Raw genomic sequence first — 27,108 nt, 5'->3', positions numbered from 1 at the left:
GATGGCTGCAACAGCAAGGGCTGGGCCAAGTTAAAGCAAGCAGCTTCATCTGGGTCTCCATATGAGAGCCAGATCCCAAGTACTTGGACCATCTTCTACTGCTTTTACTGCTTTCTCAGGCATATTAGCAAGATCTGGATTAGGAGTGGAAGAATCAGGATTCAAACTGGTGTATGATATTACAATATGTAATACTGGCATGGCAGGTAGTGGCCTGACCTGCTATCCCACAATGCCATTTCCCCCCTTGGATTTTCTAATCAGTCCTTATACGACTGACAACTAAGCAGTCAGGTGTTCTGAAAATTCCACTAATGTAAAACTAACCTTTAAGCCAGATGGAAGGATCTTTACACTGTTTAACTCATTGTTAATACAGTTGTCAAATTACTGGCAGGATGTTCAACTCTGCATCTGTGGCTCACAGTTAAAACACAGAATGGGGGTGGGATTTAGCCTAACAGTACAGAAGCCTGTGTTCTTCACTGGGGTACCTGGGTTCAATTTCTGGATACGGATATGGCCCATGACTCCAGCTTCCTCCTAATGCAGATCCTAAGAAGCCATGGTGATGGCTCAAGTGGTTAAGCTCATGAAACCCACATGGAAAATCTGGATTTAATTTCCAGCTCCCAGTATTGTCTTGCCCCTAACATGGCAGTTGTGAGCATCTGGGGAGTAATTCTGTGGATGGGAAGTCTCTGTAAGTCTCTCAAACAAATAAACAGAAAAGGAATTAATTCCAGAAAAAGAGAAACATAATCTTAGATGTCAGATCACATAAAGCAGTTTTTTTTTTTTTTAAGATTTATTCATTCACTTGAAAGGTAGACTTAGAGAGAGAAAGAGAGAGGGAGAAAGAAATCTTCTATTTGCTGGTTCACTCTCCAAATGGCCTCAACAGTCAAAGCTGGGCCAGTCAAATGCCAGGATCCAGGAAATTCTTCTGGTCTCCCATGTGGATGTAGGGGCCCATGGACTTGGGACATATTTCAATTCTTTCCCAGGCACATTAGCAGAGAACTGGATTGGAAGCAGAGCATCTGGGACTCAAACTGGTGCCCCTAAGGGATGCCAGTGTCACAGGCAGTGGCTTTACCTGCCTGCAATGCCAGATCTTATAACCCCATGAGCATCAATCCAATTCTTGGCTGCTCCACTTCTGGTCCTATTCTCTGCTAATGACCTGGGAAAGCAACAGAGGATAGGCCAAGTGGTTGGGCCCCTGCATCCACATGGGGGAACCAGAAGAAGCTCCTGGCCCAGCCCCCAGCCATTGCAGTCATTTGGGGGGTGAACCAGCAAATGGAATGCCTCTCTTTCTCTCTCTAATTCTGCCTTTCAAATATATTAAATAAACCTTAAAATAGTGAGAAGAGAGGAGTAGGCATAGCATAATTACTTGAAATGCCCTCATCCCATATTAGAGTGCCTGTTTGAGTCCAGGTTCTACTCCCAGTTCCAGCTTCCTGCTAATACACACTCTGTGAGAAGCAAGAGATGGCTCAAATACTTTGATCCCTGTCTACTCTAAGATCCAGGCATTGGCCAGGCTCAGCCCAAACTATTGCAGGCTTTGGGGAGTGACCCAGCAGATGGTACATCTCTCTATCTCTCTATGCTCCAAATATGATAAATAATGAAACAGAAATGTGTTTTAAAAATAAAAATAAAGGCAGAATTTTTTTTTTAAAACAAAAACTGTAGTGGGTGTTTGGTATGTTAAGATGCCCATTTGTGATGATCACAACCTATATTGAAGTTCCTGGATTGAGTTTGGTTACATGGTTTCTGTTTCAACTTCCTGTTAATGCACATCCTAGAAGGCACCAGGTAATGGCTCAAATACTTGGGTTATTCCATACAGGTAGGAACCCAGATGGAGTTCCTGTCTCCTGACTTTACTGTCCTAGCCATAACTGTTGGAGTGATATGGGGGGTGAAATAGCATATGGAAGATCTTTCTCTGTCTTTCATATAAAAAAAAATAAGATTTTAGGAAAATAAGAACTAGAACAAAAATAATTATGGGAAATATTAATCCAACTATATCAATAACCTTAAATGTATATTATCTAAATGTATCAAAAAATACAGTAGCAGGTGCCAGCACTGTGGCACAGTGGTTAAGTCAATGCCAACATCCCCTTTGGGCAGTGGTTCAAGTCCAGCTGTTCTACTTCCAATCCAGTTCCCTGCTAATGCACCTGGGAAAGCAGAAAAATATGAAACCAGGTACTTGTGTTTCCTGTACCCACAATGAGAGACTGAGAGGAAGCTCCTGGCTCCTGGTTTCATCCTGGCCCAGCCCTGGCCATTATGACCATTTGAGGAGTGGACCAGCAGATGAAGATCTCTTTCTCTCTGTCTTTGCCTCTCTCTGTAAACTCCACCTTTAAAATAAATAAATAAATCTTAAAAAAAGTAACAAGAAAATTAAAAGTACAACATTATGTTGTCTACAAAAAAATTAAATATAGAGGGAATTTGAGATCACATTGGTCCAAGGAGAATGAATTTCATTTGTGTAAGAGGAATATGTTCAAGAGATCTGATGTACAATACAGTGACAATAATTAATAACAATGTACTCTATTATGGAAATTAACTAAGAGATTAGAATTTAAGTGTTTTCACCATAAGAAATATAGGTATGTGGGGCTAGCATTTTGGCATAGTGGATTAAGCCACCATCTACCATACTGACATTCCATGAGGACTGGTTTAGGTCCTAGTTGCTCTGCTTCTGATCTGGTTTCTTGCTAATTCACCTGGGAAGGCAGCGAAGATGACCCAAGTCCCTGAGCCCCTGCCACTCATGTGGGAGACCCAGATGGAGTTCCAGTCTGCTGGCTTTGGCCTGGTCCAGCCCTGCCCATGTGGCCTTTGGGGAGTTAACCAACAGAAGAAAGATTTCTCTGCCTCCTCTGCTTCTTTCTCTCTCTGTAACTTTGCCTTTTAAATAAATAATAAACCTTTAAAAATAGGTTTGTGATAATATACATATCATAATTAGCTTAATGTATCTGTTCTACAATGTATAAGTATTTCCAAACTTCATTTTATATGGTAAACTTATGTTTGTCAACTTAAGTTATATAAATATGTATTTTAAAAGGTAAGCATAGGTGCTGGCATGGTGGCATCATGGGTAAAGCCACCACCTGCGATGTCAGTATCTGATATGGGTGCCAGTTCATGTCCCAGCTACTCCACTTCCAATCCAGCTCTCTGCTAATGGACTAGAAAAAGCAGAGGAGGATGGCCCAAGTGCTTAGGCCATGCCACCTGCATAGGAGACCTCAAAGAAGTTCCTGTCTTGGGCCTAACCATTCCCAGGCATTGTAGCCATCTGGAGAGGGAATCAGCATATGGAAAATCTCTCTCTCTCTCTCTCTCTCTCTCAATCTTTAAAAAAAGATATAAGCATAAAGATACAAATTTAAATACATACAGAAATATAGAGCATTATAACACCAGTCCAAACGAACTTGGAATATCTATATCCATTTCAGACAAATCAGGATTTAGATCAGAAAAAATTTGCAAAGGTTACATAAGATACAGCAGGCAGTTGTCTAAAAAGGAATTACAATGCTTCATAACTATACATGTAACAGAGCATCATACTAATTAATGCAAAAACTTACAGAATTGCAAAGCAAAATATTGACACACCATTGTTAAACGTATAAACACAACAGTACACATAACAAGCAAGTGATTCCTATTATTTAGTGTAATCATTCAGAGATGCTAGTTAACACAAGATGGGAAAATCAATAATTAAGTCCACTCTAAGTTTTGGCAAATTGTAAAACAAATAAATGCATATATGAAAAGTTATATATTAATCTATCAACACTTCCTACTAAATTTGAACTTACTCACCATGTATGAAACAACAAAATTTTCCCATTATGTACAAAGCTTTACCATGCATTAGTTCTTCAAGAATTAAAAAAAAAACAAACACTGTCATCAACATCAAATATAAACTTAAAACAAGCCAAATGCCATAAAATACAGAAGCGATGAGAGAATTTGGTGAACCACAGCCTCAAACAGCAGCATGCTGCATGTGAAAAATTTTGGGGGAAGCAGCATTGCTTTAGTATCAATAGGTTAACATGAAATTGGACAGTTCACAAAAGGCAGAGGAGCTGGTGTCATGGCATAGCAGGTAAAGCCACCACCTGCAGTGTCAGCATCCCATATGGGCACTGGTTTGAGTTCGGCTGCTCCACTTTCAATCCAGCTCTCTGCTATGGCCTGGGAAAGCAGAAGATGGCCCAAGATCTTGGCCCCTGCACCTGTGTGGGAGACCCAGAAGAAGCTCTTGGCTCCTGGCTTTGGACTGGCTCAGCTCCAGCCATTGCAGCCAACTGGGGAATGAACCAGTGAATGGAAGATCTCTCTCTCTCTCTCTCTCTCTCTCTTTCTCTCTCTCTCTCTCTGCCTCTCCTCTCTCTGTGTAACTCTGACCTTCAAATAAATAAATAAAAATATTTTAAAAAAAGGTAGAAACTGACAATAAGCTACAAAGAACATCCCAAAGAATCAAGATTTGATCATCTCCGGGGGGAGAAATAGAAAAGATCAGGAAGACACCTAAACTGACCAAGGCCCATTTATCCTGGGGACAACACTATGTTGTTCTTGAAACTTGGCAGAAAAGAAAGATGTCAAGCATTCTCTTTCCCTGGGGCTGGCACTGTGACATAGTAGGTAAAACCCCTTACTGCAGTACTAGTGTCCCATATGGGCACTCCATTTCCAATCCAGCTCTCTAATTCACCTGGAAATCAGAATAAGATGGCCCAAATGCTTGGGTCCCTGCTCCCATGTGGGATGGCCAGAAGCTTCTGGCTCCTGGCTATGGACTGACACAGCATTAGCCTTTCCAGCCATTGGGGTATGAGCCAAGTAGATGGGCGATTTCTCTATCTCTGCCTCTCTATCTGTAACTTTGCATTTCAAATAAATAAATACATAAAAAAATCTTTAAAAAATTTTCTTTCCCTTTTCATGCCTTATTGAATAAACTCAGGTTCCATGCAAGAACATAAAAATCTAACACTCAAATCACAGTACATAATTCCTAAATAATTGGTCAAAGTATAATTAGATTGCAGCAAGCTTCTACAAAGCACATAAAGGAGAATAGCTCTGGGAAGCAGCCTGCTTAATCCACAGTTCACAAAGGAACCCAAATGCAGAAGCTTAAACAGGTTTCCAAGCCTTGACAATCACTCTGACTGTGGAGATGTAAAGCTTATGCTAGCTGGAGAATGAATGAAACATTAACAACCAGAAAATGTAACTCTGGAGGCTGCACACTTTCAGTAATGTGGAATCATCCAAAACTAGAGTAGCAGCTCAACACTCACCCAAAATGAGTTTAAGGTTCTGACCCAGGGTGTCTTTGACATTAGTTTTAACATCAAACATGAGATGTTTGTTGAACACTAACCAATTCTCCAATACCTATTAATTGCCAAACAATTCAGTTGTACCACCATTTAGAGTCAGCAGAGGCCTCAAAGGCTAAGTGCTCAGTGCCACAACAGTCCTCCCGCAGATGCCAGTGGAAAAGCCAGTGTTTGCTTTTTCTGTTTACTGGTCTCCATTGTGATGTTATCTAGGGATCCTGCCCAGTCACCTCATTAGCATAAACTTAGCTACTATCTTAAAAGTATGTGTCATGCAGAATCAAAACCACCCCCTTCAGATCAGAGCACAGCTCCATCTGCTGTTGTGGTCATCCGAGGGGTGAATTAGTGGATGGAAGACCTCTCTCTCTATTTCTCTGCCATTCCTTCTCTCTTTGTGTAACTCTGATTTTCAAATAAGTAAATAATTTTTTTTTAAAAAAGCCACCCCTTTTTCATCTCTGATTTTATTGATTTGGGTCTTTTCTCTTCTTTTTTTAGTTAGTTGGGCAAATGGGGTGTCAATTTTATTTATTTTTTCAAAAAACCAGCTCCTCGTTTGGCTGATTTTTTGTAATGTTTTTCTTGATTCAATCCTGTTGATTTCTTCTCTGATTTTAATTATTTCTCTTCTCCTACTAGATTTGGGTCTGGTTTGCTGTGAATGAGATTGATCTTAGAAGTTCTTCCTCAGCCATGGCATTGTCTGTGTATACAAAGGCTGTTGATTTTTGTGCATTGATTTTATACCCTGCTCCTTTGCCAAACTCTTCTATGAGTTCCAATAGTCTCTTAGTAGAGTTCTTTGGGTCCCCTAAATAAAGAATCATGTCATCTGCAAAGAGGGATAGTTTGAGTTCTTCCTTCCCAATTTGTATCCCTTTAATTTTTTTTTCTTGCCTAATGGCTCTGGCTAGAACCTCCAGAACTATATTGAATAGCAGTGGTGAGAGTGGACATCCCTGTCTGGTACCAGATCTCAGTGGAAATGCTTCCAACTTTTCCCCATTCAATAGGATGTTGGCTGTGGATTTTTCATAGATTGCTTTGATTGTATTGAGGAATGTTCCTTCCATACCCAGTTTGCTTAGAGTTTTCATCATGAACAGGTGTTGTATTTTATCAAATGCTTTCTCGGCATCTATGGAAATAATCATATGGTTTTTCTTCTGCAGTCTGTTAATGTGGTGTATCACATTGATTGTCTTGCACACATTAAACCATCCGTGCATACCAGGGATAAATCCCACTTGGTCTGGGTGGATGATCTTTCTGATGTGTTGTTGCATTCTATTGGCGAGAATTTTATTGAGGATTTTTGCATCTATGTTCATCAGGGATATTGGTCTGTAATTCTCTTTCAGTGCTGCATCTTTTTCTGGCTTAGGAATTAAGGTGATGCTGGCTTCATAGAAAGAATTTGGGAGGATTCCCTCTTCTTTGATTGTTCTGAATAGTTTGAGAAGAATTGGAGTTAGTTCTTCTTTAAATGTCTGGTAGAATTCAGCAGTGAATGCATCTGGTCCTGGGCTTTTCTTTGTTGGGAGGGCCTTTATTACTGTTTCAATTTCTGTCTCAGTTATGGGTCTGTTTAGGTTTTCGATGTCTTCCTGGTTCAATTTAGGTAGGTTGCATGTGTCCAGGAATCTATCCATTTCTGATAGGTTTCCCTGTTTGCTGGCATACAAGTCCTTGTAGTAATTTCTGATGATTCTTTTTATTTCTGTGGTGTCTGTTGTTACATTTCCTTTTTCATTTCTGATTTTATTGATTTGGGTCTTTTCTCTTCTTTTTTAGTTAGTTGGGCCAATGGGGTGAAGTCCAGTTTTCCCAGAACCATTTGTTGAATAGACTGTCCTTGCTCCAGGAATTAGCTTTAGATCCTTGATCAAATATAAGTTGGCTGTAGATGTTTGGATTGATTTCTGGTGTTTCAATTCTGTTCCATTGGTCTATCCAGCTGTTTCTGTACCAGTACCATGCTATTTTGATTACAACTGCCCTGTAGCATGTCCTGAAATCTGGCATTGTGATGCCTCCGGCTTTGGTTCTTAGTGCATTATGATCAATTGTGAACTGAAATTGATCACTTGGAATAGTGAGATGGCATTGGTACATGCCACCTTGATGGGATTGAATTGTGTTCTATGGGGGTGCAAACTGTTGAAATCTTTACTTAATGTATACTAAACTGATCCTCTGTAAAAAAAAAAAAAAAGAAATTATCAATTCCCAACTTGACTCTCACTGGGATTAAACATGACAATAGGTCTGATCTGATTTCATCATCATTTAAAAAAATCATCTATTATTTTTCACTTTATGTTTCTGTGTGGGAGCAAACTGTTGAAATCCTTACTTAATGTATACTAAGCTGATCTTCTGTATATTAAGATAACCAAAAATGAATCTTGATGTGAATGGAAGGGGAGAGGGAGTGGGAAAGGGGAGGGTTGTGGGTGGGAGGGATGGTATGGGGGGGAAGCCATTGTAATCCATAAGTCATACTTTGGAAATTTATATTCATTAAATAAAAGTTAAAAAAAAAAGAAAAAAAAAAGCCACCCCTATCACTCAGGAAATTTCCAGTGTCTCTGGATCTGGATCTCTGTGCCAGAAAGTTAAGGTAAGTCCAAACAAATATTTTATTATACCAGGAACTGAAATAAACTCTTTAAATTCACAAATTTTTCTCATCCAACAGAATCTGATCTTCCTATTCTCCATTTACACAAACCATGCTCTGATAAGATCAACTCTGTAAATGTAAAATCAAACTGCTGTGCATCCAAAGCACATTTGCTTTCTAGGTTTCACATCACTTAGCTATGATGGTTTTCTTCTGCTTTTGTCAAAGTTTTATTTTTTCCCTTCACAAAGCTGAGAGAATACAGAGTGCATGAATTACTTCTATCTTGTCTCTTGAATATGAGCCTTTAAATTAGCTGACAGTGTCTCTGAGGAATAGGAACCACAGTAAGGAGGAAAAAGTTTTACTTTCCCAAGGTGTAAGCTATCTAGGTGGAGGGTATACAGAAGAGGCCCCAGTCTCAGGGACCCAGCTACTCCCATGACAAGTTCTTCCTCCTGCTGTTCTCCAAGTAGACTGACACAGAAGCTGCTATGCACACCACACTCCTAGGGGCTTTGATCACTGGGGGCATCTCGGGTCATTACCAACAGATGGTTTTAAAACCCAGACAATGGCAGAGTAGAGGGTTTATTGAGAAGACATCGCTTTAAATTTTCCAAGGAAAGCCTCAACTCTATGTCATGCTGATAAGACATCAGCACATAGACAGAGAAATGGAGAGGTGCCCAGATTTTTTTAAAATTTATTTATTTTAATTTGAATTGCAGAGAAAGACAGATTTTCCATCTACTGGTTCACTCCTCCAAATGCCTGAAATGGCCAGACTAGACCAGAGTGAAGACAGGGGACCGAAACCAAATCTACAGTTTGCCTGTGAGCAGCAAAGATCCAAGGACTTGAGCCATCATCACCTACAGTTAGAGAATGAATTAGCAGGAAACTGGATTTGAACCATGGGAAGACCTCAGACACTCTGATGTGGGATGTGGCTATCCCAAGCAGCCTCTTAATGAAACATCTGCTCAAATGTCCACTCCAGGACTTCATATATATATACATATATATATATACACACACACATATATATATAATGTACACATTATATATACACATTATACATTATACATATTATACATAATATAATGTATGTGTATAATATACACATTATACACATTATATATGTGCATATATATATATATATATATATTACACTGGAGTTTCTACTTTCTCTCCTAGTAAATACAAACAGAAAATAAACCTTTCAAAGACTTATTGATTATTCTATAGAAAAAATCAATTAAAATACAGAAGCTTAAGCTTAATTAAATATATCAAGGGGAAAATATTTTGTAGTGTTGAAATTTCAGTAGGGAACTTGGCATTTGGCAAGGTGGGGAAGAGAGATGAACATTTAGGGATTTACTGCCAGGCTTTACAGTATGGCTTAACATGTTTCATCCCTGTGAAACCCACAGAAAAATAAATCCAATTATGAGCTATCAATGAGTGGTACCAGGTGGGACTTTATAAAAAGTGTTTAATGGGTTTTCAACAGGGTGTCTGCTATAGAAGCCTTTTTACATTGGCCTCTCCCCTACTGGCCACATGGTCTCTGAGCCACCTCAGGGCTCTGTCAATAAGAAGGCCATCATCAGATGCTGCCCTTCCAAATTAGACCAAAACCGTAAGACAAATAAAACTGTTTTCTGTAACTTGCGCAGTCTGTGATACTGTGTTACTAGCAACAGAAAGCGGGCCCAGATCCCTAGAAGAGCTATGCCGGGAGGACCAGGTTGTAGGCTTGAGATCCTGATTCCCCCAACTCTGTCCCTCAGAAAGGAGGGACAGAGGATCCCAGAGATCATGGTTTCTCCTCACAGGAACACCACACATGCATTCTGAATTCTCCCTGAGGACAGTTCCGTCCTCCCCACACAAATTGAGGGGACCCCAAGCAGCATGGAAGGAGCTCTAGGTCTGAGCTGAAGTCTCTGAGTGCCGAGTGAGACAAAATGGCCAGTGTCCAGGCTGTAGGCTGAGCTCACAGCCTGCAAGCCAAGTGGAATGGCCCCACACACTCACCCTTTCCTGGCTTCCAAGGCCTCCCCCTGCACTTCGGAGGACTGTAGTTGTGCGAGATGTTCACAGAATGACAAGCCTCACCCACCTGGGGCCTTTCTCAGCAGCAGAGTTGGAAAGCCCAGTATAACCGAGCCAGCAAAGAAGATCACCATGGTTATGCAGTGTTCTCCCAGTGCGCTGAATAGACAGTTCTCACAGCCAGTAAGCGCACATGACATCAGAGGAGATGCAACCAATCAGAATCGCCCTTGGTATGGGGGCAGTCACTGGGGTCATGCAGAGTGAGGACAGTGAGGGATGAAGCCTGGACTAGAGTTTGAAGCCATCTCACCCTCCTATGGCCTTACTCTGCAGACAACAGGGGGCAGGGTCACCTCCCTGGTGAACCCACACACTGGAGTCCTGTAAACTGCAACAACAAAGTGCTCATGAGTTGCAACTTACAAATGTCTATTGGATCCAGGGCCTTTCTTTGTCTTCATAGTCTTGTTCTATTCTGCCCTTAGGTCACTTGAATATATATTAAGAATATTTAAAGATATTACATTTGTTTCATTTCCCTTAAGAATTTCTTTCCTGGTCTGTATTTGGTCACTTACAATTGCTTCCTGTTTGTTTCTTGCTGGCACATAATGACCCACTTGATTGCATATATTGCTTGCTAATCCAGTAATTTTGCTTAATTCACTTATCAGTTTGGATTTACTTTTGAACTATTTTGGATTATCTTTGTAGATAATAGTGTCATCTTCATATACTGACAATTTAGCTTCTTAAAAATTTTTCCTTATATCTAACATTTTCTTTATGTTTTATTTTCCTGACCACATCTCCACTACATTTGTTGAGGAGAGACTGTGAGAGGATCTCTAGCCCATGGAAAAGGTTTCAATGTTCTTTGTTTATTGTGCTGTTAGTTTTTTGTTTTAAAGAATATTTTATTTATTTATCTTACAGGTAGAGTTAGAGAGAGAGAGAGAAAGGCTTTCCTTCCGCTGGTTCACTCCCCAGGTGGCTGCAATGGCCGGAACTGTACTGATCTGAAGCCAGGAGCCAAATGCTTCTTCCTGGTCTCCCATGCAGGTACAGGGGAAAGCAATTGGGCCATCTTCTAACGCTTTTCTAGGCCACAGCAGAGAGCTGGATTGGAAGAGGAGTAGCCGGGACTAGAACTGGTGCCCATATGGGATGCTGGCACCACAGAGGATTAACCTACTGTGCCACAGAGCCAGCCCCAAGACAGTCTTTTTCTAAAGATTTATTTATTTATTTGAAAGGCAGAGTTACAAAGAGAAAGAGGCAGATGCAGAGAGAGAGAAGAAGATAGAGAGAGAAAGACAGAGAGAGAGAGAGGTCTTCCATCAGCTTGTTCACTCCCCAAATGGCAGTAACAGCCAGAGCTGTGCTGATCTGATCTGAAACCAGGAGCCAGGAGCTTCCTCCAGGTCTCCCATGTGGGTGCAGGGGCCCAAGCACTTCAGCCATCTTCTACTGTTTTCCCAGGACATAGCAGAGATCTATATCTGAAGTAGAGTAGCCAGGACTTGAACCGGCACCCATATGGGATCCTGACACTACAGGCAGTGGCTTTACCTGCTATGCCACAGTCTACCCTCTGTTTCTTTCTATGTTTCTTATTTTAATTATAAGAATGAACCCAAAATGATTGATTTTGCCTTTGATTCCAACATATTCACTGAAGCATATAAATTTTCTTTAAGAACTGATTTAAATGGAATCCCAGGTACTCCTACCTTTGCTTCTACATCCTATACCTGCAGACCCCATCTGCCTCCCAATGGCCCCAACCCCATGTGCCTGTAACTATGCCAGACTCTGTGTGTCTCTAATCATGATCCTGAAACCAGTATATTCTCTGAAGTATACCATTTTATGTGACTGTGAACCCTGTCAGTCCTTTAGCTTTTGTCATTGAAGAATCTTTGTCATCCAGCCCAGCTCTTAGAAAACTCTGTCAATTGTGCCTGCAGCATGTGCTGGCTGAATGAGTCTACCACTTACAAGAATGACTGCTTCCCTTGTCCATATAGCCCACTTCAGGACTTCAGTGTCTCTAACCTTTCTGACCTACAGGGTGACTTTGTTTCTGTCCTGCAGTCTCTCCATTCCCTGTGTCAGCTCATATGAGCATTTGGTGACATCTGTCCTTTGTCTGAGAGGGCATGCATTCCTTCAGGTGGCTCTGTGCCATTTATCTGTGTCCACTTTATGTTTCTTCCTTTTCTATTGATCCCCATGCCAAGCGGCTGCACATTAAGGATCTTCTGCCTCACAAGTCTTTACCTAGTGTGACAATTTGATTATCTGTTAACCTACTGAAAGAATCTTTATGTCTTAAAAGTTAGGTCATGGTAAATATGGTTATATGTGGGCATAAGTTTGTTTTCATGAGAATTGGATAAATAAATAGGGACATGGTTGCTGCATTGTATGTTGATACTATTGTAGCCTTTATGAGAGCATGTCAAGATATCTTGTAAAGCACCACTATATATTCCCACCTGCCATGAATAAGACTTTCTGGTGTTTTGTGTACTTGTAAACCATAGTCATTGTCATTGATGTTTTATATTGTTAACACCCTTATAGGTGTGTACTTCCACTGTTTTATTGATATGTGAATTTGCATTCACTTAATGTATAGTTAATGCTTTCTCATTATAATTCCCTAATGGTCAGCATATTTTATTTGTTTCTTTTATTCAGATTTTACTAAAGCTTTATCTTTCACAATAAGAGCAAATTTCAGGTGATTTAGAACATTTGTTAAGTTGGGTTCCCAAGTCACTTTTTATTGTTTCCATATAGAACTTGATAACTTCAAATTTCCATGCCTCTGTGTAATTTGATAATCCATTTTTAATTTATCAAGTGTAAGTTTATGGATAAAACTACTAACACTTTGAGTGGATCTTCACTGACAAATGAATCATGAATCTTCACAGACTCATTTTTCATGGAGAAATATGGTATTGTAGCATTTCACTGGAGTTCTATAAACTGTTAATGTGAGAAGAGAACACAAAACTGCAGTGACATGTAAATAAATACTCAGGGATCACCTCACTCAGTAGCTGTAGTAGACTCATATCTATGCTCTAACCTCACACTGAGGGCCACACAACCTCATGAAAAGCAAAATTACAAGTTACTGTACATTATATAGAATCTTTCAAAATTCAGCTAAATTCTTGTACTAAATCTGCCATGTCAAGAGTTTTCTATACCAGATTATATCCATCCTTGAGATTGTACCTCAGAACAGTTTTTCCCCATTTTGATTAGCATTGGGTTTATTCACATAGGATGTGTTCCTGTGTGCCCTTTTACCCTGTAATGTGCACAACAGACATTTCAATACTTTCAAAGTTTCCTAATGCTAGCATAGCAGATTACATAGCAATTGCTCTCTTCTCCCTCTTTCAGTGGAAGGACTTTGAGCTGCTAGTCTCCTGTGAAGAAGACTTTCAGAGATTTATATAAAGCATTTTTGAATGATGCAACAAAATTTCAGCCCTTTCATTCCAAGAGGGTAGAGCTGATTTCTGTCATCTCCTCTAGCAATTTGCTCTTTGCAGCACTCCCTCTCTGTCACCAGGTCTTTGATAGTCTTCTGAAATAGACTTTTAAATCTCTTTTTTTAAAAAAGGATTTATTTATTTATTTGAAAGTCAGAGTTACACACAGAGAAATAAGGAGAGGAAGAGAGCGAGAGAAAGAGAGAGAGAGTTAGAGAGAGAAAGGTATTCCATCTGCTGATTCACTCCCTAATTGGCCAGAACAGCTGGAGCTGCATGGATCTGAAGCAGGGAGCCAGGAACTTCTTCCAGGTCTCCCACACAGGTGCAGGGGCCCAAGGACTTGGGCCATCTTCTACTGCTTTCCCAGGCCACATCAGAGAGCTGGATCAGAAATGGGCAGATGGATTTGAACCAGCACCCATATGGGATGCTGGCATTGCAAGCATCAGCTTTGCCTGCTAAACCACAGTGCCCGCCCTGGCTTTTTAATCTTTTAGTTCAAGCTCTTTATTTCCTTATGTAATTGTCCCAAGCCATGCTGATCTTCCTGGTCCTTTCTTCACCATCTCACTGATCATCAGCAGTCTCTTTGTACTGAGACTCTTCCCTTTTCAATAGACATGTCCTCCTATGCTCTATCACTACAATTAATCTACCTGTCAATTGTTGTTCTGAACTTTGGATCATTTATAAATTTGGTAATACATGGATTTTATCAAAACAGAATAACTTTTCTTTGAGGTTATAAGTTATACACAATTTTTTACATTTGTAGTATTCAAACTACAGTCAGTATTAAATGTGACTTGATAAATAAATTTTGACTGCCTCTTATGATATGCAGTCTGTATTTTGCACTATTATTAAGAGTCACATTTAGAAATTAACCCTAAAATATGTTGAATTTCAAGTCTTTCATTTGTGTACAAGGGGAAGAGCTGTTTAATTTCTTGGAATTTATTATCATAGAACAAAAAGGCTTCCTTATGATACCACAATATTTCAAAATGAAGAATTTTTAAAGATGTTATTTATTTATTTGAGAGGTAGAGTTACAGATAGAGATAGGAAGACACAGGGATAAAGGTTTTCCATCCATTGGTTCATTCCTCAAACAGCCACTATGGCTGGAGCTGGGCTGATCTGAAGCCAGGAGCCAGGAGTTTTTTGGGGGTTTCCCATACAAGTGCAGAGGCTCAAGTACTTGGGTCACTTTCCACTGCTTTTCTTTGCCACAGCAAAGAGCTGGATCAAAAGAGGGGCAGGACATGAACCTGCACCAATATAGGATACCAGCACCACAGGCAGAGATTTAGTTTACTGCAACACATCAATGGACCCCATAGGCAGAATTTTAAACCCCTGAGTCTCATAGAAAAAAATGATAGCAATTTGAAAAAGAAACAATTTTCAACTTTCTTTGGAAAAAAATTGACTTCATATAACACGAGACTTTGGAAAAGGTAATCTACAGATGGACATGAGAGTGAAAAGATTATTTTTAAAAAGAGCATTATGCTTAAGATTCAAATGTGTTATGATTAACATTTACTTCTTTAGCAATTATTTTACAATGGACTTATAGCATGTGATATAAATCAGTCTCAACAGAATATTCTCTGGGACATTTGCTGAAGATTTTTTTTATAAAAAAAAGCTAGTATTCTGGGAGTGCTAGGTGGTATTCTGCTAGACAAGATTTATCAGAGGGGATCTTGTCTAAGAGGAGATTGCTGTCAAATGTGCATTTCCAGAACTGTACCAGGCTGAAGCCAGAAGTGAAGAATGCAATCCATGTCTCACACTTAGGCATAAGACTTACTTGAGACATTTCCACTGCCTCCCAGGGTCTGCAAGTATGAATAAGCCTTGTTCAAAGTAGAGACAAATGAGACTGTCCGTTTCTTCTGTCTTCATGAGATGCTTAGAGGACAATCTATAAGAAAGCTGGAGGGCCAGTGCTGCAGCTCACTAGGCTAATTCTCTGCCTTGCAGCACTGGCAGACCAGGTTCTAGTCCTGGTCGGGGCACCGGATTCTGTCACGGTTGCCCCTCTTCCAGGCCAGCTCTCTGCTGTGGCCAGGGAGTGCAGTGGAGGATAGCCCAAGTGCTTGGGCCCTGCACCCCATGGGAGACCAGGATAAGTACCTGGCTCCTGCCATCGGATCAGTGTGGTGCACCGGCTGCAGTGCACCAGCTGCGGTGGCCATTGGAGGGTGAACCAACGGCAAAGGAAGACCTTTCTCTCTCTCTCTCTCTCTCTCTCTCTCACTGTCCACTCTGCCTGTCAAAAAAAAAAAAAAAGCTGGAAATCAGTGCTCAAGAGTGGCTCCAGTTCTCTGCATCTATTCACTTATTTCTAATATGTATATTTGATGTGAAAGTGACCAATCCAGCTCTCTGCTATGGCCTGGGATAGCAGAACATGACCTAAGTCCTTGGGCCCCTGCACCCACATGGGAGACCAGGAAGAAGCACCTGGATCCTGGCTTCAGATTGGCACAGCTCCAGCCATTGTGGCCATTTGGGAGTGAACCAACGGAAGGAAGACCTTTCTCTCTGACTCGCCCTCTCACTGTCTGTAACTCTACCTTTCAAATAAATAAATAAAATCTTTAAAAGAAAGTGACTTTTCACATTTTTATCAACTGTTTAAATTGAAGAGTTTATTTTCTTATTGTTGATTAAGTTTTTGATAAATTTTAAATACAATTCCTCTACTGTTTCCTCACATGGCACTTGTCTTCCACTATTTGAACTGTATCTTTTCAAATATTCATTCATTCATTTATTCATTCATTCATTTGAAAGGGATAGCAACACACATGGAGAGAGAGTGAGAGTGATAGCGCAAGAGAGAGAGAGAGAAAAGAGGAAAGAGGAGAGATAGGGAAATATCTTCCATCTGCTGGTTCACTGCCCAAATGCCCACAATAACTAGGTCTGGGCCAAGCATAAGCCAGGAGCCAGGAACTTTATTCTGGTCTCCTACGTGGTTAGTAGCAACCCAAGAATTTGGGGCAATTTCTGCTGACTTCTCAGGCACATTTCAAGGAGGCTAAATGGTGATCATTGAGACTATAAATGTTGGCTTTTATTTCTGAGGCAGGCATTCTGAGTATGCACTTTCATGATGTCTGCAACTCTGAAGTGGTTCACAGAAAATGCACACATAAATAGATGAAGCAAAACCCACAAAACTGTAGCAAGTGTTGAACTTAGTGAAAGTGCATGGGTGCTCATTGTGTTTTCCTTACTTTAAAAAAATGTAGGGTGTACAAACTTCATACATTTCATATATACAAATTTGGGAGCACAGTGATTCCCTTCACCCTATCCTCCCTCCTGCCCATACTCCCACCCTTCTTCCTCCCTCTACTATTTCTATTCTTATTTTTTTGTTGAAAAGGTATCTCTGTTACAGTGCAACATTTTATAAGAAATACATGTCTACAAAGAAGTGAAACAATATAGATGTGCCTTACATCAACAGATACTCTTCTTACTCTGAAAATAATTGACCCACTGTCAATGATATGAATCAGTCAAAAATATGTTTAACAGAGTCCTACAGGGCACCTATATAAGACAACACTCAATGTATATATATTTGACACTGCCCAAGTGAGGATATTAATTTTTGAAGAACATTAGACACAACTTGAGGTCTTTTATTCCATGAACGATTGAGGTAGGAGTCTCCATGTATCGCCATTTTCACAGATACATCTTAAGTCAAATGAAAGTTCCCCAAAAGACAGAAATCTCCAAAACTGAACCATCAGACTATGTACCAAGTCTTTCTTTCTTTAGATGAACAAGGTTAGGAATTCTACGTGCATCAAAAGATTTACTAAAGATAATACAAGTTGTAATATAGTTTGTAGACATGTTTGTAAATAATACCACAAATTTCAATTAGGATTTTATGTGTTAAAAAGCTTTGAAAGTGTTTAAAAATAAATAGCACAAACATTCATGATAAAACAAATAGTACTGTGCCTGTTGAAATGTGTTTCCACATCTATTATAAAAGAAACAACTGCTGTTTCTTACTGTCAATCAGCAACTTCTCACCTTTTTTTTTAGTGTCATATTTTTAGGTAACCATGGCCAGTTTAATTCTAATAAAATAACCTTAGGATGTGAACTTAAAATATTTTTTCCATTTCCTTAACCCAAAGAATGATCATATGAAACATACATCATATATACTCATTTTTGTATATTATGAAAAAGGTGAAAATAAATGAAGATTCAGATTAAATGAACTGCTTTTAATAAGTTATAAGTTTAACATTTTAATATGTTATATGTCTTAAAGTAAACATTATTAAAATTAAATTTTAATTAATTAAAAACAAAATAGTAAAACTACTGCTAAAATTAAAAAAAATAAAAGAATGAAGAAAAATCACATCATGATGTAGAAAAATCTACTTGGTTTGCATCATTTGGTATCATTAAGTAGAAGAATATTTAATGAGACAAGTTTCATAACCTCTTCATGGTCAAAAATGCTTTCTATTAAATATTAACATGTAATGAAGGATACAGAAACTCAGGAGGTCAGACTCCAAAGAAGCATCCACACTTCCAGAGTGTGTGGTTGACCAGAAAAGTGCATAGTCAGCTATAATTTAGGAAGCAAGAGAACTAATAGACCTCTGCCTATTCCAGAAAAAAGACTATTACAAAGTTCAGATTTACATCTGGCTGTAAAAAACTAAGATTCAGAAAGACCATAAAAGTTTTATTTTAACCACATATTTCCAAAAATAAAGCAATTCATACATGAAAACTGGGTTTCCCTTGGTTTTAATACATCAAAAGGACATAATCTAATCTAACTCATGCAACACTTTCAAAGGTACACTGCATTGGAAATATATTTGCCATTGTAGTGGACATTTCTACAAAGCAAATGCCTATGGGTGCTTCTGAACTTGCAAAAAAAAAAAAAATCAGGTACCACAGTTCTCGAAGATGGCTGTGTTTCATACTTGGTGGAAACAATGAAGACAGCCTTCAGGAGTCTCAATACCCGTTGCAACATGATTTCCTCTCCCTCAGTTTGCTTACTGACTTCCGGTCACTTGATTAGAAGGCCTGTTTTTTCATTGCTTCTTTGCTAACTGCTGTTGATACTTTGTAGGCTATACATTTTAAACTTCTGTAAAGAACATTAAAAGCTACTTCATGAAATTTAATTTTGTGCTGAATATTCTTCAAAGAATTTTATAAATAATATTTTAAACGATTCTTCAAATTCACTTTTTGTTATATCATATTGTTGCTTTCTCCAACTTTATTCACAAATGATCTAGTTCCAGGTAAATTTCAGAGGTATCCAAGCACTGGCACTCTTCTAATAAAGCCAACCACCACAGGAAAAGCCCCTGAACAAGAGAAAGAATCCATAAGTTTTGAAAAACACACCTACCAAAGGCCAACCCAGGAAAAATCCAGTGGCTTTCATTTTATGTGTTTGAAAGAAGAATCTGAATGTTCTTCCTAAACCAATTACAAAAGCCAAGCCAGCCACAAACAAAACATTTCAATAGGAAGTAACACTTTGTCAAAAAAGAACCATTCCAAAGAATAGGAAAAACACTCCAAATCCTGTAATCCCATTCCAATTTTCTGGGTGTCTGTTAAGGAGATCATGGCTGTGGTGGTAAGGGCAGCAGTGGCAGCAGCTCGGAATGCCAATGGTGGGAAGCTGAGTCAGGAGAAATGAACCCATTTTTATTTGTAATCTCAGATTCAAATGGGCACTCAACACTGGTGAGTATTACACTATACTTCCCAAGGACATTGGTTTCTCCACTATCCATGTTACTTTTACAAACCCTTTTCCTCCTCAAATTTGTATCAACCCTGACTGTCCCTTACTGTCTACTGATGACCTGGCTCATACTTCATTGAGCAAGTATAATGAATGAGTTGGGAACTCTAATATTCCTACCATGCAAGACACCTTCCCCACATATAAATTCTACCTTCTCTCTCCTCTTTCAACAGATGATGTGTTCCTGATTCTATAGGCTTCTCACTTGGGTTTTGGATGACACCCTCAACTACTTCTGCACAAAATTCCCCTCTCTATTAAGTATTTATGCAGAAAAGAAGGAAGGAAAGAAGGAAAAAAGGAAGGGAGGGAGGAAAAAGGAGAGGGGGAGGAGGGAGGGAAGAGAAAAAGCTGTTTCCTTGATCACACCTCCTTTAGAGTTACAACTTCAATTCTCTCCTTTCTTTCCCTAAAGTGCTTTCTACAGTCATTCTTTCATTCCCTCACTTTTTATCCTCTCATCTCATCAGTCTGCTCTAACTGGACTTTATCCTCATCATTTCATAGAAGCTGTGCTAAGCAATATCGCCAACAACTTCAATCTTGTCTAAGCCAATGTCACTTCCCTGCCTTTATCTTTTTTTTTTTTTTTTTTTTTGATAGGCAGAGTGGACAGTGAGAGAGAGAGAGAGAGAGAGAGAAAGGTCTTCCTTTGCCGTTGGTTCACCCTCCAATGGCCGCCGCTGCAGCTGGCGCACCGCGCTGATCCGATGGCAGGAGCCAGGATCCAGGTGCTTTTCCTGGTCTCCCATGGGGTGCAGGGCCCAAGCACCTGGGCCATCCTCCACTGCACTCCCTGGCCATAGCAGAGAGCTGGCCTGGAAGAGGGGCAACCGGGACAGAATCCGGTGCCCCGACCGGGACTAGAACCCGGTGTGCCGGCGCCGCAAGGTGGAGGATTAGCCTATTGAGCCACAGCGCCGGCTCCCTGCCTTTATCTTAAACTCAACAGCATTCAGCTGTTTTGCTACTTTCTTCTCCTTGGACCATTTTCTTTCTTTTTCTTTTTTTTAAGTTTTTTTTTTTTTTATTTACCTGAAAGGCAGAGTTACAGAGAAGCAGAGGCAGAGGCAGAGGCAGTGGCAGAGAGAGACAGAGAGACAGAGAGACAGAGACAGAGAGAATCTTCCATCCACTGATCTACTTCCCAAATGGCCACAACACCCAGAGCTATGCAAATCTGAAGCCAGGAGCCAGGAGCTTCTTCTGGGTCTCACACATGGGTGCAGGGGACCTAGGAGCTGGGCCACCTTCTACTGCTTTCCCAGGACATGACAGGGAGCTTGATTGAAAGAAGAGCAGCCGGAACTAGAACTGATGCCCATATGGGATGCTGGCACTGCAGGAGGTGGCTTTAGCCAATATCCCATGGCTCCAGCCCTGAAACATTTTCATTCTCTTATTGTACCACATTATCTCAGCATTCCCCTCCTCATTCTCCTCTTCCTTATTATTTTTTGTTATTCTTCTTGCTTAACTAATTGTGTATGCACAGTTAGTTCACAACATTAGATACAACTTTTTAAAAAAGATTTATTTATTTGAAAAGTAATGTTACACATAGAGAGAGGGACAGACAGAAAGGTCTTCTAGCCACCGGTTCACTCCCAAATGGCTGCAAGGGCTGGAGCTGTGCCCATCTGAAACCAGGAGCCAGGATCTTCTTCTGGGCCTCCCATGCAGGTGCAGGGGCTGAAGGACTTGGGCCATCTTCTACAGCTTCCCCAGGCTGTAGCAGAGTGCTGGATTGGAAGCGGAGCAACCGGGACTTGAACCAGTTCCCATATGGGATGTCAGCACTGCAAGCAGCGGCTTTACTCGCTAGGACACAGTGATGCCCCACTTACCAATCATTTTTAAGGATGCAGGAGTAGGCAGGGGGTGGTGGTTTCTGAAGAATTCACAAATGCAGCTCATTCAAGTAAAGTGCTCCCACCCCACCGCACCACTATATAAGTTGTTTTTGTTAATTAAAGGTTCTGGTGAGTTCTAAGTTGGCCAGCAGTGACTCAGGAGGCGAGCTTGTCTCTTTGTACTGCTAGACTCCAAAGACCTCGGTGCGCCCAAGTTCGGAGCTCACTGCGCCTCACTCACCCTTCCTCGTCACCAGGACGCCAGCTCCCAGTGCTGCCAGGAGGCAATGAGTAGCCCCACAGGCCCAGGAGCACAGACGCCCACCCAGAGCCCACCCAAAAGCAGGCCCACCTCAGGTGTTACCTTCAGACAGTCACTGTCTCCTGCTGCTGGAGACTACCCGGCCCCGTGTTGCAGAGTTCCTGGTTCACCCGCTCACTAAGGAGGGAAGCAGAGGCACAGTTGTGCTTTCCGGAAATCCGCTCAGCTAGGGGGCAGAGATTCCCCAGGCTGGGGGAAAGGAGGGCCTGAGTCAGCCTGCGCCATAGCTCTGTGGCCTGGAAAAATTCATCGCCTTCTGCAGGCCTGCAGGTTGTGGCATCTCGCCAGATGGCGCTCTAAGCGGTAGCTCAGACGTCAACAGCTCCCTGGCTTCCAGCCAGTTAGTGGGCTTCAGTGCCCAGCACCGGCTCAGGCTCTGCCCCTGCCGTAGGCCTTCAGCCAATCATCGCTCTAGAAGGGCGGGGCTGGCCCCGAGAGACCCGCCTCCACGCCGGCCGGCTGTAAAGGCTGCGGCCCGCTGAGGGCTGCGGGTTAGTAGTCTGTGTGTGCAGGGACTGGTACCACATGACACCAAGAGTGTGAAAAAGCTGGAGAAGATGAACTGGTCCTCTTGCGTACATGCGGCTTGATACACACGCGGCACTTTGGGATATCCTGTAACCTGAACGTCTGCAGAAAAGCCAAGTGCACAATACGAATTTACTCCGGGAAATTGTACCTACGAGGGCTGTGCTCGCTTTGTGAGTGTGGACACTCGGGGAGGGCTTGCAAGGAGGCAGGTGGAGCGGCCTTGTGTGTGGCTGAGAACTGTTTCGTCCCAGGAACCCTGGCCACGCTGTGCTCTTGATCATCCTGTGCTGCTGCTGGGGGGAGGGGGTGGGCGGGACATCGTTTACTTTATTTTAAAATCAAGATTGATATATTGAGGGTCCTTGTCTATTTAGATAAGAATTCTAAATATTGGGTTTCTGTAAATGAGAAAACATGGTACAGTCTAGCATTTAGAGTGTGAGAGAAATACACAGGAAGGTGAGGGATTTACCAAGAGGAAGGGGGTCAGAAATTGAAAGCGGCTGTGGCACACCAGGCTTTTCCAGGGAGTAGACCAGAGGCTGCAAAGGAGAGAGAGCATGTGGGCAGGAAAGCAGCGGCGGGGCAAGCCGGGAGGCTCCAGAGGCAGCCAGAAGGCCCTACACCAAGAGACGTGGGGTGAACAAGGGCCATGTACAAGCCTTCACAGGCCAGAGCCACGGGGAGAGGAAAAACTGTGCAGGCGGGAATGACCACAAAACCACGTGGTGTGGGCAGACAGCGGAGGGGCTGCTAAAAAGCTGTGTGCCTGGAGGCTTGGGAGGGCAAGGGCAGGCCAGAGGGCTCCATGCTTTCTATGCACTCCCCAAAGGGGCGTGATTAGTTGTCTGCTTGGCAAGTTGGGAATACAGGTGGAATACATAGGGGTTGGGGGCATAGTTTTCCAGCTCATGAATCTGATTAACTTAATCTTGTATGCCTGCTCATATCAGGGGACATGCTTTTGCTGGCTGAAGACTTCCTTTTGAGTCCTTTCTCACTTTTTCATGATAAAGTCGTTCTCACACAGTCATGACTGTGGAACAAATCATAGTTCTGCAGTGTCTTCCTCAAAGGAGTGTTGTGGGTTAGAGGGGTGTGAGGCTGTGGGCCAGTCATCACTCATCACTCCCTATGCATGGCCTCTGGTGCATCCAGGACCGAAGGTGCAAAGCAATTAACCTTGCAAAGAAACTGCCACCGTTTGTGGGCCAGAAATAGCTTTTTTTTTAAGGTTTATTTGAAAGTCAGAGTTACAGAGAGGGAGAGGCAGAACAAGTGAAGTCTTCCAACCTCTGGTTCACTCCCCTAAATGGCCACAAGGACCAGGGGCTGGGTGAGGCTGAGACAGGAGCTTTTTCTGGGTCTTGGACTAGGGCTTAGGGATCTAAGGACTTGGGGCATCCGCCACTGCTTTCCCAGCTGCATTAGCAGGGAACTGAATTGAAAGTGGAGCAGCCTGGATTCAAACCATTGCCAACATGGGGTGGGTGCCTTAACTCATGGTGCCAGGTCCCATCATCTGCTGTTTGGACTGTACAATATGTTAAGATATCTTTGTGATGGGGCTGGTGCTGTGGTGTAACAGGTAAAGCCACTGCCTGCAGTGGTGCATTCCCATATGGTGTGGGTTCAAGTCCTGGCTGTTCCTCTTCCAATCCAGCTCTCTGCTATGGCCTGGGAAAGCAGTAGTAGATGGCCCAAGTCCTTGGGTCCCTGTACCCATGTAGGAAACCTGGAAGAAGCTCCTTGCTTCGGATCAGCACAGCTCCACCTATCGCAGCCAATTGGGAGTGAACCAGTGGATGGAAGATCTCTCCCTCTCTCTCTTCCACTCCTCTCTCTGTGTGCTTCTGACTTTTAAATAAACAAATAAATCTTTAAAAAATGATATCTTTGTGATTTTAAGGTAGTTCTGACCTTTACTCTTAACATTAGTAGTTACAGTCTGAGGAACTGTGGAAACTTCAGTAATTCGATGCTAAGTTTAAATATTAGGTCGATAAGATTGCTACTTGTTTTTGTCTCATTTGGTTTGTCTGTAGCTACTAGACAGCTTTATTGGATAAAAATATATTCAGCTGTAGTTGTGCTTTCAAACCTGTCTGCTTAGTGATTTTTTTTTAAGATTAAAAGACATGATTGAGTAATTTATTGCAAAAATTCTTCCACTCCTGGGAAGCCGAAAACCAGCAAGAAAAGCAAACAACAAACTTTCATTAATTAAATTGAGAATCCTGTGCTCACAAACATGAACAGCTGAGCTGGAAAGGGCACCTGATATGTGCCTCTTAACTGCAGAACTTCTCTTGCAGGCCTCCCCCAGAGGAAGCACTGCTGTGGTCAGAAGGATTTGAGGAGCTGCGGGCCAGCAAATGTGAGTTAACCTTGAATTTGATCTACTGCAAATATTGCAAGAGTTTAGAATGGTTGTGTCCCCACAACAAATGAGCAACTCACAAGAGGAGAAATAGACTCAACAGTCACGGGAGCCTAGAACATCTTTTTAACTCCTTATTTTTTAGTATATTGACTCCAAGTGGGGAAGACAAATTAGCCTTAAACAGCACAGTGGCTGTGTTCTTGGTTGAGCTTGAGTCTGCTTTTCCATTGCATATGTTTACAAGATGCTTAGTTCCGAGAGAATTTGTCATTCCCCTGTGGACATTTTTTTTTTTTTTTTTGCATCAACAGCAAACATAAGTATTTGTCTTTGTACTTAAGCGTTTTGCCTACTGGCATCTTTGTCTTTAAGATTTGTTAAAATTTTATGTAAGTTATGTAACTTTCATGTATTTCATATGTATAGGTTTTGGAACATAATGATACCTCCCACTCCCCCCTCCCTCCTGCCCATTCTCCAATTCTTCTTCCTTCTCCCTTTGCCATTCCCTCTCTTAATTTTTTACAAAAAGCTAATTTCAGTTTATTTAATGATCATTCAGTTAATCCTACACTAAGTAAAGGAGTTCAACAAATAGTATGAAAAAAAAAAACTGTTCCTCAATGAAAGAGACAGGCTGTAATAATTATTGATTCTCAAAATGTTCACTTCACTCCAATGCATTACATTTCAGGTACTCTATAAGTTACCTCAGATCAGGGAAAACATAGTATATGTGTTTTTAAGACTGACTTATTTGACTAAGTATAATGGTTTCCGGTTGCATCCATTTTGTTGCAAAAAGACATATTTTTTACAGGTTATTAATAATCCATAGTGTGTGTGTATATATATATATATACACCATAATTTCTTTATCCAGTCACCAGTTGATGGAGAACTTGATTGATTCCATATCTTAGCTCTTGTGAATTGTGCTGCAGTGAGCATGGTAGAACAGATAAGTTTTTCATAGGCTGATTTATTTTTGTTTGGGTAAATTCTAGAAGTGTGATGGTGTATCATATGATTGGTATATATTCAGATTTCTGAGGTATTTCCATATTGTCTTCCATAGTGGTTATACCAGCTTACATTCTCACCAGCTGTGGATTAGGGCACCTTTCTCACCACATCCTTCCCAACATTTGTTGTTTAATTTCTGTATGAGAGCCTGTTGAGGTAAAATATCACTGTGGTTTTGATTTGCATTTCCCTGATGGTTAGTGATCCTGAGCATGTTTTCAAATATCTGTTGGCCATTTGAATTTCCTCTCTTGACAAATGCCTGAAAAGTCCTTTGTTCATTTCTTAACTGGATTTTTTTGTTGTTATTGAATTTCTTGAGCACTTTATAGATTCTGGATATTAACTCTTTATTAGTTGCATAGTTTGCAAATATTTCTTCCCATTCTGTCAGTTGCCCCCTTAACTTTGCTGAGTGTTTCTTTTGCAGTGCAGAAGCTTCTCAGATTAATATAATCTCATTTGTCAATATTGATTTGATTGCCTGGGTTTCTGGGGTTCTTTCCAAGAATCTTTATCTATGTCAATGTCAACCAGAGTTTCCCCAATATTCTCTAAGAATTTGACAGTATTGGGTCATAGCTTCAGGTCTTTGACCCATTTTGAGTGGATTTTTGGGTAAGGTATAAGGTAGGGGTCTAGTTTCATACTTCTACATGTGGAGATCCAGTTTATCCAGCACATTTTTTAAGAGACTGTCTTTGTTCTAGGTTTTCATTGTAGCTCTTTTGTCAAAGATAAGTTGGTTGTAGGTGTGTGGATTGACTTTTGGAGTTTATCTTCTGTTCCATTGGTCTACACGTCTGTTTGTATGCCAATATCAGGCTGTTTTGATTATAACTGACCTGTAGCATGGCTTGAAATCAAGTATTGTGATGCCTCCAGCTTAGTTTTTGTTGTATAATATCTCTTTAGCTATTCAAGGTCTCCTGTGTTGTTATGGAATCATTTTTATGGGATCATTTTTTATTTTATGGAATCATTTTTTATTTTTATGGAATCATTTTTTCTAGAGCTGAGAAGAATGTTACTGGTAATTTGATTGGCATGGCATTAAATCTGTGAATTGCTTTTGGTAGCATGGGTGTTTTGATGATGTTGATTCTTCTAATCCATGAAAATGGAAGACTCTTCCATTTTATTTATTCTACTTCTTTCTTTAATGTTTTGTAATTTTCATATTAATGCTTTCACTGCCTTGGTTAAATTTATTCCAAGGTATTTTTTGTAAGCATTGTAAATGGGATTGGTCTTAAGAGTTATTTCTCAGCCATGACATTGTCTGCCCACTGACCTTGAGGGCCCTTGATATCTGGCTCCTCTGCATGCAGTGCAGTTTTAGTTCTTTCTCACCACTCACAAATCATTGCAGTGGCCACTCCTCAGGGACAGCATCCTTGATCTATTGAGACAGATTCCCTTTCAGATGTTCTCATAGCACTGTGTTCTCTGGAGTCACATGTTCCCATTAACTTCCATGATCATTTGATAAT

General features: G+C 40.9%; 2 pseudogenes; both read right to left on the bottom strand.

Annotated features, from left to right (window-relative positions):
• The window catches only part of LOC127485582 (RNA-binding protein with serine-rich domain 1-like), a 208,631-nt pseudogene that overhangs the window by 156,281 nt on the left and 25,242 nt on the right, over window positions 1-27,108 (bottom strand).
• Window positions 18,431-19,741, bottom strand: LOC127485815 (vesicle transport protein GOT1B pseudogene; annotated as a pseudogene).

Source organism: Oryctolagus cuniculus, chromosome 13 (assembly GCF_964237555.1).
Source record: "Oryctolagus cuniculus chromosome 13, mOryCun1.1, whole genome shotgun sequence".
In the NCBI taxonomy this organism is placed as follows: Eukaryota; Metazoa; Chordata; class Mammalia; order Lagomorpha; family Leporidae; genus Oryctolagus; species Oryctolagus cuniculus.
This window is presented reverse-complemented; position numbering and strand designations above follow the sequence as displayed.